The 5,342-nt window shown below is 39.4% G+C and overlaps 1 pseudogene; it reads left to right on the plus strand.

The window, feature by feature from the left end:
* The first annotated feature begins 329 nt into the window (after positions 1-329).
* On the plus strand, positions 330-5,342 carry LOC120016001 (annotated as a pseudogene).

Genomic DNA, 5,342 nt, shown 5'->3' on the forward strand with positions numbered 1-5,342 from the left:
GGATAATCAAAAGTTGGTTGCGAACGAATCATTCAACTAAAGTTAGAAATCCTATACATTTTCACGCTACCATACTAGGAATTTACATGTGATTGAAGACATGCTATGATATCATTGTAGTCTTTACACGCGCACGGCGAAAATCCACATATAATGGGCTTTACTTCTTCCTACCCAGTAGACCCAATATTAAGCCCAAATTTATTGGCAAGATAGAGGCCTTTTTAAGCTCCATTTGGGCCCATTACTAAAGCCCATCAAGGCCAAAAAAGTTCACCGTCTTCAAGCCTTCAAGCTCGCTTCTGGACTAGTTTCTGACTCAAGAGTCAAGAGTATAGCTAAAGGCTAAAGCAAAGATCAAGAGAGTGTGGGTTGACGGCGGTGGTGATCAGATAACAGATACCCACGTGAGGACCCTATCCTTCAGAACCACCGACTTGCCACTTGCAGCGGAATAGAATAACGATTAAGGCGTCACAACAGCCCAGCTAGCTCCGTCCGCCGAGAGCTAGGCCATTCTCAGTCATCCACAGTCGATCACAGACACAAGTAAGAGAGACATGGGGGAAGAGAAGAGGCACCAGATGATGCAGAATCTCTTTGGAGATCAGTCCGAGGAAGAGGAAGAAATCGATTCCGAGCACGAGTCCAATCCCCATCCAAATTACGCCTCTGTATGATTCTCGCACTGCATTTTTTGAATTCTACGGTTTTTAATGCGATTTTTTGATGGTTTATGCCCTCTGGTTTTGCGAAGCTGAATCATGATCGCCTCGTTTGCAGGATGAAGCTGAAGGAGGGATGGGGCACCAAGGTGAAGTTGAAGGTGGAGGCGAAGGTGAGGTGGGGGAGCAAGGGGAGGCCGAGAGTGAAGGAGAGTTGCGTGATGTGGGGCCTGATCCTGGAGAAAGCGAGGGTGAAAAAGAACAAAGTTCGCAGGAATTAGATGTTGGTGACCAAAGGGAAGAAAGTGAAAGGGAGGAGAAAGAGAGAGAAACAGAAAGTGATGAAAAAGAGGAGTATGGTACAAGAGCTGTCACAAGCCGGAGACGCGAGGTGGTTGAGAGCGGCTCAGAAGGGTCTGAGGATGCCCATTACCCTGACAATGAAGACGAGGAGGTTGATCAGGCTAGAAGTCCCACGTAATTTGGTCTCTCTGGCCCTCATTTGAAGTGTCTGAATTGTGTTGTTTGTAGTGCAGCATGGCCTCTTTGTCCGGCTAAGTGATGTTTTATGGCAGAAGGCAGAAGCTGTTTTTGCATGAATAATTTGTTAAACTCTTGATTGATTTTACATTGAAATTACCAGACCTTGGGATTATTTATTGGGTTACATTGACCCATATTAACTATTCGTGGAAACTTGACTTTGTAGCAGTAGGTCGCCTGGGGAGGAGAGGGATCAAACTCATATTTCCCACTCAGCTGCTGAGATTCGTGATGTTTTTGGTGACTCTGACGATGAAGAAGAAGTAGAGTATGTGGTTCAGAATGACATTGAGCATGATTCCCATGTGAGTGTTAACTGCCAGAAACATGTGTGTTTATGTTTTTTGCCCTTTATAATTCTTCCTTGCATGCATATTTCTTGTTTTCGATCGGAGGACAATATTATATGGTGAATTCTTAGAGATCGCCTATGGAAGAGGAAGGGAGCTATGAAAAGAATCTAGAGGATATGCTGGTGGATGAAGATGCTCAGTATGAGTTGGAAGAGGACAACATTGAGGCTAAACCTAAAGAGAAGCCAGTTGGCCCTCCATTGGAGCTTGAGATTCCGTTGCAACCGCCTCCAGCCGATTCTGCAAAGGTTATATTTCCTTCTTGTATGCTCTATTGTGCAATTGTCGAAGGGTGCTTGTTACCTTGATTTATGGGGGTTCATGAACCTACAAGATGCTGCTACTATTTAACAACATATTGAAATGATGACACTTAAAATAGGTTTACTTGCCGAGTAGTAATGTTTGTGAAGTTGTTTCAGAGTATGATAACATCATATTCTTATGTGAATCCGATTGTGCAGCAATATTTACTAGCTTCTTTTGAGTACAAGTCACCAACATCTCTTGGTTTTATTATAATATATTCTAAGGAAAAATTTTCTTGCCCAGAAAATCTCTCTGATTTATGTTACATTGATATAATGCCTTTAGACATTGGTTGCTTTAGAATGTGAGTATGTATATTGCTAGATTTGAGGCAAAGTTTTTGGTACTCAAGTAACTCGACGGTGTTCATTTTGCAGATGAATATGATCAAACTCTCTAATATAATGGGCATTGAGCCGAAACCATTTGATCCGAAGACTTATGTGGAAGAAGATGGGTTTGTGACAGATGAGTCTGGGTCAAAAATTCGTATACGGTTGGAAAACAATATCGTACGCTGGAGGACTGCTAGGAATCCTGATGGCACAATGTCTGTGAGTTCGTGTTATACTTAAGCAGTAGACTAAACTGAATCGGTAATTTCCATGTTCATTCGTATAAGCCCTTAGTGAGACCTACTTCCTTCCTTTTATGCTTCAAGCCTTCAAGCTTCTAGGATACCATGAGATTCTGATTGACAAAGTGTAGTAAAATTTCTTTGCCAAAAAGGATTCCTTTGATGCGTCCGTTCAGAAAAAAGGAATCCTTTATTGTGAAGATGGATTATGAAGTTATGAATACCTTGTAGGTAAATTGCCTCTTCATCTTATCTTATTTCGCTATCCATGTGTGGTTGTTCTCGTGATTACAAGTTTAATTGCTCCTTTAAGTTTGCATGTGAAAGTTTGGTTTTCTCTGATAGTCTGATGATGTTGTATCTCTCTTCTCCTATAGTTCTTTTTTCACCCATAGCTGCTAAGTAATGTTTCAACTCTTCCTTGGACATGTTGCAGTATGAAAGCAACACACGCTTTGTGAGATGGTCAGATGGCAGTCTGCAGTTGTTAATTGGGCATGAAGTCCTTGACATTTCCATGTAAGTAGCACAGCATGATCAAGCACATCTTTTCCTTAAACATGCAAAGGTGACTTCTCACATCTATTTATACATCTCCAATTAGATAAGTCTCTTCACTTTCCCAGCAAATTTTGCCTGAGGCCAAATAAGGGGAAAAAGATGGCAAACAACCTTCCAAGTTGTAAATTTGTGTTGAAAACGTCAAAAGAGTATCTATGTCTATGCTGTCTATGTTTTATTTTTGTTTCTTTAGCTTTTAACAAAAGAATTCAAATCCCCACCTGAATTGCGACTGTATAGTGACTGGACTCATATCCATCGTTGCAGGGAATGTATCAATCGCAAGGAAGTATATTGAGGAAGATGAGGTTTATGCCTTCATCATTGTCATCAAACTCTCATCTGTTATTGACTGCTCTTGTTGACAGTCGGCATAAAAAGGTTTATAAGGTCAAGAACTGCATAACTGACATTGATCCTGAGAGAGAAAAGGAAGAAAAAGAAAAGGTAACTGGTGTCTAAGGTTATAGTGTTATAATTGGTGTTGAGAGATGTATATTTTTAACTTAATTGTTCTCATGCTTATGTAGGCTGCCAGCCAGACAATCAGAGCTAATGTAATTCTTAATAAAAAGAGAGAAAAAGTAAACAGGAAGTATACACCAACTGTGGACCGAAGGCGCCTACTTTCTCCCGGGTTTTTGGAGGATGCTCTTGATGAGGTCTGTACATGCTTCATACCTTTATTTTCCACGTTCTAAGGGCTCCAACCTCTTCTTTTGTATATTTGGCATTTATTTTTTCATGTGATAAGCTAAAAAGATTGGATTATTTCTTTTCATTCTATTCATAATTTTCACTATTACAAATATCTAGATAAGTGGACGATGAGCTCATAATTGTCGTTTTTTCTTGTAAAGATCAACGATATTTGTCTGTCAATATTCATAGGAAATTAGGAATCTGAATCCGGTCTTTTGTCTGTATCATTTTCATCAGGATGATGAGCAAGATTACTATGACCCTCGTCGCTCTCAGCACCGCTTTGAGGAAGATCTGGAACTGGAAGCTCGAGCAGAGAAGCGCATTATCAATGCTAAGAAGGTCTGAAAATGTGAATTGCATATATATTCTCTCCCCCCTACTGCTATGTTTATATATAGTATATGCACAGGAAAGAAAACAATTCTTTAATGTTGTTTTTTCTCGTTTCAGATAATAATGTTTTGGAAAATAAAATCTTATATGTTAGAAAATATTGGAAAATGACTGATGATTTGCTAAGAAGTTTATGTTGTAGGAAAACATTGGATAATGTGGAGACAATTGATATGTTTGATTTGTTTCATCAAAGTTACCAGTAAAGTGAAAAAAAAAAAATTTCCTAAATCCTAATAAAATTTATGTACATGCGAACATGTGGCCGAGTGGTAGAACTTTTTCTCTGAAAATTTCTAATGAAACAAGAATACCAAGAGTTACCTTTTGATCATCAGTCTCAGGGACACAGAGACATTTCGCGCAAGCCCTCGCTGGCTGCAAAATCATCTCATCGTCCTGTTGATTTTTCTGAAAGTGAGAAAGAGGACTCTGAGTATGAAAGTGATGGCGAGGAAGATGAAAGGTCTCCCCTTGACAAGAGAGTTGAGGTGCCAGAGCAGGACTATGAAGAAGAGGAAGAACAGGATGAGGAAGAGAAAGAACTTAATGGAGCATCGGAGGAGGAAGAGGAGCATGAGGTATACAAATGTTTTATCCAGAGTTTTATATCCTCTGTTTCATCATAAGCTACACTGGTACAAAAGATTATTAAGCCTAAAACTACTTTCAGGAAGTGCTCTACTTTGCTATCATTGGTGCACAAAAATAGTGACGTATAGTTGGAATCTATATAAAACAATTCTTCAAATTATAATGATTTATGATTTTAACACTTTGGCAGTGGTACCAGTACTCTATAAAACCTTGTAATAAAACTTTTTGAGTTTTGATGAGCTTCCTAGAAGAAGATATAAGAACTTCAATGTGAACTGATCTGTCCAATCCGGTTCTCTTTATTTTCTGCTATTGATGTTGGATGTATTTCTGAACTTTTTTTTTTTGTGCAGGAATCAAAGCAAAAGGGGAGGAGAGAGTTTGGAGGCAGGCTTAAGCGCAAGGGGATTGAGTCAGATGAGGACTCTCCTCCAAGAAAGATGTCAACCCATCGTAGAGTGGCTCTTGTTTATGACAGTGACGACGAATGAAGTTTGACATAGGCCGATGAGTGTTGCTGTGACCATATAAATGATACATCATTATCTTTTACGTCTGGCTGCCCTAGATAGATAAGGGCTCTGTTTAGTAGAGTGGATAGTTTAATCTTCAATGCTAACGGAAATGTTGTAAAAAAAA

Source organism: Tripterygium wilfordii, chromosome 15 (assembly GCF_013401445.1).
Source record: "Tripterygium wilfordii isolate XIE 37 chromosome 15, ASM1340144v1, whole genome shotgun sequence".
NCBI classification, from domain to species: Eukaryota; Viridiplantae; Streptophyta; class Magnoliopsida; order Celastrales; family Celastraceae; genus Tripterygium; species Tripterygium wilfordii.